General features: G+C 45.9%; 1 protein-coding gene across 2 annotated transcripts in view; it reads left to right on the top strand.

The window, feature by feature from the left end:
* SH3RF2 (SH3 domain containing ring finger 2) overlaps positions 1-8,435 on the top strand; it is a 125,130-nt gene extending 116,695 nt beyond the window's left edge. For both annotated transcript variants that reach the window (XM_026498995.4, XM_044384184.3), the window contains one exon: positions 4,806-8,435. The gene's annotated coding sequence lies outside the window, so the exon portion shown is untranslated. The remainder of the gene's footprint in view (positions 1-4,805) is intronic.
* The last annotated feature ends 1,841 nt before the right edge of the window (positions 8,436-10,276 follow it).

A 10,276-nucleotide genomic window follows, 5' to 3' on the forward strand; every position in this document is an offset into this window, starting at 1 on the left:
CAGTGAATCCTCACAACAATTCCATCTGTTAAGTCTTAAGTGTTAGGATCCCCTATTTATGAGATCAAACAACTGAGGCTCAGAGGGTACACTACTCATCTAAAGTCACAGTAAGGAAGCCTAAGCTGGTAAATAGCCCAGGGGCGAGGTAATATGACAGTTTTTTTCAACGCAGCTTCTGCCATAACGCCCACAAGTCTTTCCTCTTCTGAGTGCCCCACCTCGTGCCCACCTGGTGGAAGTGTAGGCTTGTCTGTGCGCCCGAGCCCCGCTGGTTGGGGACTTGCAGCTGACAAGGCTGACAGCGCTGGTGACACATCCATTCGGCTTTGCGGATCGGTCTGACACGGACATGCTTCCAGCTGGCTGTGAGTTCGATGAAAACCCCTCCTCCTTGGCGCCAATTAACAGAAATTACATGCCCCTGGCGCACCTCATAATTCAGAAAATGCATGTGCCGATTAGTTCTGCTCCTGCTGGACACACCGTGATGACCAAGGGGCTGCAGGCCGACATCCTAGCTCTCACCCCACCGCCATTTAAAGTCACAGAAGAGTTTCCTCCTGTGTAGACCTCAGTGTCACCTCACTCCTTTATCTGTTTAATTCCCCTGAATAAACATCGCTTGAGCACCGAGCGTGTGCAGGCTTTGTACCAGAGCTGGGATCCAGCAGTGAACCATGCAGGGACAGTTCCCGCCTTTGGGAAGGGGGTACATGGTAAACACACGGCACGGCTTCGATGTGACAGGTGTTACGAAGGACACAAAGAGACTAGACAAAGAATGGCTGAGGGGGACAAGCCACATTAGGTAGAGTGACCAGGAAAGGTTTGTCCAAGGCGGTGACATGCGAACTGAGATTGAAGACCGAGAAGGAACCAGATATGCCCTGTGGCCAGGCGAACAGAAACAGGCCCAGATGTCAAGGAGATTCATTCATTTATCCAACATTTTTGATCATACAATAAATAGGTGTTCAATCAACAATTGAAGAATAGGTCCACCCTCTTTGTTCATGCCAAGCAGGCCCCTTGCACAGGCAGGAGGAGCTCAGGGGAGATGCCACAAGCATAGAGGCAAGCGGCTGCCCTTTCCCCAGCCCTGTTTGTGTCTCGAAAACAAAGGGCTGGGCCTATGCACTAGCATTCCAGGCCCGTAGGGTCGGAACACCTCCCAAGGGGCCTGGCCCTCACAGCTCTTTAAGCAACGACGTTGCAACAAGCAAAAAGCTATCGGTCATTTTTTAAAAGCAGTCAGGACAGCTGTTGGACCTGTGTAGTCAAGGCATGGCATCTGCTTCATTATCATTAGGATATACATACTGAATTTCCATACGCACGCACTCTCTCTCTGAACGCTGTTAGTTGGGAACCTCCCGCCTCCCGCCTCTGCTCTTCCCCACCGCCAGCCGCAGTCTTTCTCCGCCAGAGCAGGGAAGAGCCCAGGCTACAGAACTGAAACACTTGACTTGTATCTCAGGTGTGACTCACTGTGTGACTTTGGGCAAATTACTTCACTTCTCTGAGTCTCAATTTTCCCATCCATATAATGGGGAGAATAAGAGAGACTATCACACAGCAACCATCTAAAGTTATTATTATCCTTATTTTTAAATTAGTGTGTGAAACGGTCAGAACTCAACAGTGAGAACAGAGATTTAAGTCTTTAAGGCAAAGGAATCTGGAGCAGTGAGTGTGACAATGAGCCCATTTAGTGATCGGTCTCCACCTGTAGCATTTTCCATTCTTGGAGATAATCGAGAAGCAGGATCACAAGAAACAGCCTTCAAGAGGTCTCTCAACGTATCAGGATACTTCCATGCCAACAATTACAGATCCCCTACTATGTGCCAAACACTGTTCTCTGTGCTTAACTAGTATTTACTGATTTAAACGTCTCACAGCAACCATACAAAGTAAATACTATTACCATCCCCATTTTACGGATAAAGAAACTCAGACCTAGAGCGAGTAAACAACTTCCGCAGGGCCACACAGCTAGGAATTGGTGGAGTTCTAGGCAATCTGACTCCAGTCTATGCTGCTAACTGCTTGCCACCTCATTTACAATGAAACATAAAAGCTTTCCTGCAGACATCAGGTTTTTCTACTTCAAATAGACTTGTCCTCTGAGCGGTCAGTAAACAAAGAGTTATCACTGGACTAATCCTAAGACCCCTGGCCTGTAGCCCCAGCACTGACAAGGGCTGCTTCCCGGACTACACTATGCTCGGCCAGCCATAGGTAAATTCACGCCTCCCACCTCAGATGGGATTTTCAGGTGCCTATTGTCGATTTTCGAGTTGAAGTTCTTTCTACATCATTTAGCACAACCTAGAAGGTCAGATTAATGTGGCAGCCGGCCTTCCCTGGGCAGTTACTTCCTTATTACTTCCTGCCCCTGCACTCCCTCTCAGAAATGCTACATCACAATAAATGTAGTTAAAAGAGCAAACAAACCAGCACTACTTCCTTGAGATCCAGGTGCCATTATTTCAGACCACCTTGCCTTCGGTCTCAGAGGGACACGCTCCCAGCTGCTGACACCAGGCCCGATCTGCAGATGAAAGCAGCCATTTTCTGGGCCCAAGTGATATTAACCCACCTCCAAAGGCATGTGCCCAGGACCAGCTCAAGCACCAATTTAGGTACACGGAAGAGAAGCAAGAAAACTCCAACACAGGTGGCTTCCCTTTTAAGGGCTAAAAGTCACCAACGGCAGGATAAAAGTCCTGCCCACGTCGGGCGGTATACAGTGAAGAGAGCATAATTGCAAATCCTACGTAACTTACTGACATGGTGGGACGGAGAATGCATCCTAGTAATCACAGACTTTGTATTCATGCCTGCTTCCCCCGCTGAATGTAAACAGCCACCTGGAGACTCCGACAGCTCTTCCTTGCTGTTGCGCTGAATGGAGCACGTCAGCAAATGAGTAAACGCTGCATTGCATTTGCAGGCCCTACGAGCTCAAAGCAGCTCAGTTCTGAGTCCAAAGGCAGCTGCCTGCTGGAAAACTCAAGGCTTCTTCAGCGCCAACTCTGTAGCAGTGGATCAGAGCTCTGCGTTTGGAGAGTGAGGGTTTGGGGAAGCCTCAGTGTTTCCCATAAATTGCTGGCAAGATCAATCCCATGCCATCCTGCAAGGAATGAAACTGTGAACATCACTGAAGCTACCCCAAAGAGAAAACTGGTCTGTTAAATCAGCCAGAGTCCTCAGAGAGAAAAGAAATCAGGCCCAGATGAAAACAATTGGGCAAGAGATGGCCAACTCCCTCTCCTGCTCACTTCTGGTTTTACTGGGTTTTCATGGGAACTAATGGTCAGACTCTGAGGCTGAGTCTTTCAGAAGGCAAGTCTTCCTAACGCTCTTAGACGAATTTCCTACCAGCCTTTAGGCGTTCTCCTGTCCCCCTTCGGCATGATCAGCTGGAACTTCACTTGCCCTCCGGAGGGCCAGGAGCCAAGCAGCAAAGTCATGGAGAGCAGCCAGCTCCCCGGCTGGGTGTCAGACTGCCTGCATTCACCTGGACAGGGCAGCCCAAACTGTTGCTGCCCTTTCTTCTGAACGTTCTCAGCCTCAGGGACAGAAGAGGGGCTGTGGGCTGGACAGGGCAAGCACGACACTGGTTACACACGAGGGCACGGTGAGGATGCAGGTTGAGTTTGGCCATCCAAGGAGAGTATTTGAGAGTACTTGAGGCCTCGGAGAAATTCTGGGGGCTGGTAAATACCCTTCAAAGCAAGATGCCCTAGATATTAACATCTTACCATATTTTGATTTTCTATCTCATTATATGGTCTTATATAATATATATTAATTAAATATTACATATATATTTAATGTAAATTACATATATATAAATTTTCTGAACCATCTGAGAATAAGTTGAAGATCAAACACCCATCTATCCCTAAACATTTCAGCGTGTCCGCTAAACAAGGATGTGCTCTTACAAACCCACAATACAATGACCCAAACCAGGAAGGCAACACCGATAAAGAACAGTTAACTAGTCTACAGATCTTACGTAATTACGCTCCTGTGTTTCCTACTGTCTACTCTTTTTCCTTCACAGAAAAAAAAAAAATGTAACGTCTTATCTAGGATCCCATGTAGGACCACATAATGGATTTAATTACCATCTCTTTTTAGTTTCAATCTGGAGCAGTTCCTTAAGATTCACTGTCTTCTATGACCTTAACGTTTTGAAGAATATAGGTCTTTTTTTTTTTTTTTTGTAGAATCTCCATTGGGGTTTGTCTGCTATTTCTCCATCATTAGACTCAGATTACTCATTTTTGGCAGTAACAGATAATAATCTATAGCTTCACATAGAAATCCCTGAGTCCATGCTATATAAATATAAGGAAAAGCTTTTCCATATAGTAGAGTGCCAACTACTAAATGTAGAAGGAATGATGGAATTTTTAAAAAACTACCATTTGGCAACCACTAGACCAATACTTGGTTCAGGCGAGAATCATCAGTAGATACTAAAATTAGTGGATGAAAGAAGAGCTCAGAGTTTTTCCTCTTACAACACTTATTAATCACAAAGGGGAAAACAGCAACTTGATAGCGGAGAAGCCGGGTAGAGAACCACCTTAACCAAAAGACCACAGTTAGCATCACCAGTAGTGGGGAACTAGACGCTGTGTACCTCCCGGAAGGATGAATACCTCTTCTGTGAAATGAAAAGAAAGACTTCTGTCCAAAAGGCTTAATAATTTTCAAGAAAACTATAGTTCTTTCCAGGGTGCTCTCACACTGAATAGATTCTGAAATCTTTTTCACCTTCGCAGACCCTGCCTTGGTCATCTTCCCAGGAGGAGCTAGCAACAACTGGGATACTGAAGAGAACAAATGATCTGCTTGGATGGAAACTGCTCAATGGAGAGTTTGTGGACCATGTGATAGTCCTCGGACATCAGGGTTGGTACCAGAGTACCAACAGGCTGGCCTCTGGGACAGAAGGGCAATAGGAGAAGGAACACATCTGTCTTCATCCAGAGCATCGTGGGTGGTGAGCCAGCATGGGGAACAGCACATGACTCACGGGCTGTTCCAGGTTACTCCCACCCCTTCTGCTATTCTGTCTTTTGTCAGAGCCAAACTGTATCTTGTCAGTTTTTCCCACCTTGGCACCTACCTGACAAATGAAAAGACTAGACATCAAATTCCTTCCAGCTCTATGACTGACCAGTCTGTGCAGCTCACCTTTGGAGCAGTGCAGGCAGGGGATGGTATGATATTCTCCTCTTGAATATTCAAGCCAGAGAGGTCAGTGCCTCTTCATGACACCCATAACTTTAACCCCCTCTCCTGACTCCCACCAAGTATCCTGAGTCTTTCCACCATATCTGTGTTCTTTTCCAATCTGATTCCATGCTATCTTTCCCCCACAACACTGTCTCATCGAGAGGGTTTCTGTTAGGACATACTGATTAAAGAAATGAGGGCTTGATACATAAAGAATTTCAGAAGAAAAATCCATGATGTAATAAGAGAGCTACCACAGACTACAGAGAGGCTACTCGAAGTCTAAAGATGTAAAATCACTTATAACTATGTATTCTTTTTTGCTCAGAAACAAGTCATTTTAAAGGGCAAGTCATTAGAGATCTTCTATGCCTGGTTTTAAAACTAGAATACAAATGTTTAAAACTAGAATACAAATGTTACACCCAGCGTGGGGCTCAAACTCAATCCTGATATCAAGAGTCACACACTCTCCTGACTGAGCCAGCAAGGTCCCCCTACCCTAAAATACAAATTGTAGATTACCTGTGTTAACTACAGAGAGCCACGGTACCGATAAATGCAATTCAAAAGTACCCTGAGACTCTTCGAGCCATACATTTCATCTTCTCCCCTATATTAAGACATCAATGAGAATTTATTTTTAAAAGCACATGCTGCCCTGATTGTTAAAGACAATGACAAGAACACAGCAGTATTTGGATACATTGGTTGTTTTAAAGCTCAGGATTACACTTTGCACTGAAGCCGCCTCAGCCTTTCATGCAGTCCTGCTTGTAAGCAGGAGCAAGCATCAGCCAAACCAAGCAGAGTAAGGAATATATTTTGTGGTTACAGGAATGTTTTCTTCTATGTGAAGCTGCCATATGCAGGACTCAAACCAGCACCCGGCTCTTAATTAAATGAGTAACTGGGACGTTTTGGCCACACCCTCCTCTCAGTTAACCCCAGGGGAAAGTGATAATAAGCAACAACAACTCCAAAGTATTGGCTTTATCTGCCCGGTGGTGAGGGAGAAGCTAAAAGGTATGGAGAAACCACAGAAAGGATAATTCAGGGATGACACTGCCTCTCACACGTGGTCAGTGATGCTGTTGCCAATCGTTTGTCCTCCCTTCTTAACTCCTCTGACTCAATGTTGGTTCCATTTCCTCTTGGATGAATTCAGGTTTGGTTGGCTCCTCTTTAGCCCCAGCAGCAAAGGATCTAGAAATGCTGCCCTAAGATTCTGGAATCTACTTGTTACTACCATGAGGCCTTACAGCCCACCTATAATTAAGTTTCAGTGACTTCATTTTCCAGAGAAAAGTCATTCGAATGTCAGAGTTGGAAGGAATTTTACTTTTATAGATGATGCTTGGAAAGGTAAAGTACAGGCAAACTGCCCACACAAAAGCAAGTTGTATAAATTGGGGGTGGCGGTGGACACACAACAACTTTAAGTCCCCAGAAACCATTAGACCACATTAGCTAATTAGACCACAATTAGCTAAGTCTAGTGTTCAAGGGCCTCTCATCCCCATGTGCTTCCTCTCACCTTTTCTTCTTCTCCCATTGACAGCAACAAGACATCACCACTCCTAATTTGTACACTTGCTGTTTTTTAAGTGTCTGGGAATTTTCCATGACTTATCAAGTGGAGGGTTTCATGGACATTTAGCTTTTCCTTTGACTCTGCTTAGCTAATAGACCAAATATTTCTTTTTAAACAGTAAATGAAGAATCTGGTTTGTTGCCAGCCAAACAGAGGCTTAAGAAAAGCACCCCCACTCTCCTTCTTTCCTAAAGTAATCATCTCTGGACTGTCAATTCCACCATATAGATTCTACCATAGAGATTCCAAGAAGTCATGGGCCAAAAAGTAGTGGAAGGAGTGGGGAAGTGGGTGAGGATGAATGAAATGGTCAGAATGAGATCAGCCCAGAAGTTTGCCCTAGAATAGTCTGCTAACCAGAGAGTCTAAGTTTCACCCTCTGGAATTGTTGCCTCTTCTTCCATGTGGCTCAGGGAGAAGATGTCGTTTAGAGGAAAAAGCAGAAAGACATTCACTCCCCCACGGAAATGTAAGCAGAGAACCTATAGACTCTTGTGTCTTCTTTTTTTAAGTACAGTGTTTTTAATAGACCAAAAGAGAATCTTGATAATACATATGTGAGTGATGTTTATAAAATAGGGTGTAAAATCTTAACCATTATGGACTACTGTATAAATAAAGCTTAGATATATAAAATATAGAAACTTATAAAAATTATTTTATAGAGCAAGGGACACTTAAGGACTTCCAAAGTTTTCATATCTTTGTTCCAAAACATAGAAAGTTCCAAGGCTGGCAGCTTATTTCCTTAGTATATTCCACTGTAAAGGCAAGAAGTTTAGTGGGGTTTTATGTGTTTTCTAGTTTTGTAATTTCTAATAATCTGTATGGATTACTTTGAAATGTCCATTGCTTGTGTGTCTGTGTTGTTTGCCCACGTGGAGTCATCAGAGAGCTGTTCCACACTTACATCTTCGGAAAACCAAAAGAAATTTTCTAGTGAAAAGAAAAATACATAGAACATGCCTTCACTGTCGGGAACCCCTCGAATTTGTACCACTGACAGCTCTTTGCAGGTCTGAGGAAATGGGAAATTTAATATGAGAGTTGTGTGTTGGTTCACTTTTCTCCTGGAAAGAAAGCACGTATTTTTGGTCCTTCTTTTCTTGTACTTGATGTGTTCTGGAGGAAACCAGAAGTCAGGACCTGAAGCTGCCTTGCTTCGGGACCACTCTCCACATTAGCTTTCAAAGAACTGTCCACATACCAATTCTGTTTTCTGCTCCATGATTTGGTGGTAGAACCACTGATTTTTGGAGCCCAGAGTTTTGTTTGGGTTTCTGGCTCTAATGAAGTGTTGAGTTTGCTCTTTAGCAGCCAGACTAAGGAGAAGAAGCCAAGGGAAAAAGGGGTCCCCTCGCTGGACAGGTCCACTTGCAGCTCCCACCAGTACAGGGGACCCACGCCAGAGATCAGGGCCCGCAGTACCGTCTGCTCTCCATGCAGGGAGGCGCCCATCATGCCAAAGTGGGGACATTACCCAAGTCCCCTTCGTCAGAACTGTGCACTGTTCCCAGCTGTAAGCTTGTGAAGCCCGATGTTTGTTTTAGCATGGAACAATAAAACCGGTTTCATTGTCCCTCGGGCGTGGTTTTTTCAGTAGCTGGCTTGGAGGGGGAACATGTTATCATAGATTAAATATCAACACTGAGCATTTGATTTTCCCAGAGGGCGTTGATGCCTGGCAGCTGCTCTGGACATCCAAAAGGGAGGGCCGGGAGGAGAGGAATCATTTTGTCAGACGGGAACAGCTGAGGATCTGTGGGGATGGCCACCACAACCTCCAGAGCTCCTCCCCAGGCTGGGTTCATGTCTGGAGAGCAGACTCCCAGCTGGGACAACCACTCTAGCCCAGGAAAACCTCTTGGCCAGAAGCCTTCTCCACTTGCTTAGTGCAGAGGTCAAGAGCACAGCCTCAAGACCCTAATTGCCTATCACCTAACAGCTATGTGGCCGTGGGCAAATCGCTTAACTGCTCTGTGGCTCAGGTTCCTTTTCTGGAAAATGGAGCTATAATAGCATCTTCTTGAGGGGTGAGGGAATTAAATGTCTTCAAACACACAGAGCACTTTGAGCAGCACCTGGCATATACAACTAGCCACTAAAATGGGTTTCACCGCCTTCAAAATGTTTGCCACGTCCACCAATCACCCATACTGTCATTTACTTAATATTATTTGAATGGATTCAATTTTAATCTAAAATTTAATTGAAAAGAAAACTTTATATCCCAGCTGTAAATGGAAAACTAACATAATTTGCTGGGAATATAAGGTAGCAGTTAAACTGTTACAACAGCTCCTATTTGCCGAGTCCACTCTACTTGCCAGGCAGTGTGCTAAGAATCCTGGCTTGTTAGAATCCTCACGGCCCTCTGAGGTCAGCATCTTCCTTTTACAGATGAAGACACTGAGGCACAGAGGCATTAGTAAATTTGCCCATAGTTACACACGCAGTAAATGTGGAAGGCAGCTCAGGCTTCAGGACACAGGCTCCGCAGCCCTGTTGTGTTCTGCTGCCCTTGCAAAAGCGAGCACGTTCCATTCCTGTGCTGATGGGCGGCACCGGGTTCACAGCACTGCGGTAACCGAGGGCCACAAACTGGCTGGCTTACAGCAGTGGAAACTTAATCTCTCCCGGGTTCGGGAGGCTCCGAGTCCAAGATCCAGATGTTGGCAGGGCGATGCTCCCTCCAAGACCTCTAGGGGAGGCTCCTCCCTTCCCTCTTGCAGCTTCCAGTCACCCCAGGCATCCCTCGGTTTGTGGCAGGATCTCTCCAATCTCTGCGTCTGTGTTCACTCGGCTGTCTTCCCTCTGTGTGCCTTTGTGTCTCTTCTCTTCTTGGGAGGACAGCAGTCGCGCTGGATTAGGGCCCACCCTAATGACTTCATCCTAATTACATCTGCAAGACCCTATTTCTAAGTAAGGCCACATTCACAGACACCGGGAGCTAGGACTTCAGCGTATCTTACTGGTGGGGGCAGGGGGCAGGTGCAACGCAGCTGCCCACCTAGGGCTTGGAGCTTGGCGCCAAAGATCAGCCAGTGCTGGAGAGGCGTTCAAGATCAGCAGCCACCCGGGACCGTCTCCTCCATGCGGTGGGGACTGAGGGAGTCAGGACGAGGGAAGGACGATGCTTCTCTGTTTCCGTGATACTTAGTGTCCAGTCCCAGTGCTAAGATTAACCGTCTCCCAACCCAATACCAGCTCTGTGGGCAAAGGGGGTTAGTAAAGGAAGCTTCCCAGGGAAGGATGGTGGTACCAAGATGGGGGAAAATGCAACCTTCTCCAACGCCAGGCAGGTGTAGAAGGCACAAGGTCACCTTGAGAACCTGCCTTATGTGGCGAGGCCAGAACTGCAGATCCAGACAAATGCCAGAGAGACTTCATCAGAGGTGTGTGTGAAGAAAGAACAACAGT

Source organism: Ursus arctos, unplaced genomic scaffold (genome assembly GCF_023065955.2).
Source record: "Ursus arctos isolate Adak ecotype North America unplaced genomic scaffold, UrsArc2.0 scaffold_5, whole genome shotgun sequence".
Classification (NCBI taxonomy): Eukaryota; Metazoa; Chordata; class Mammalia; order Carnivora; family Ursidae; genus Ursus; species Ursus arctos.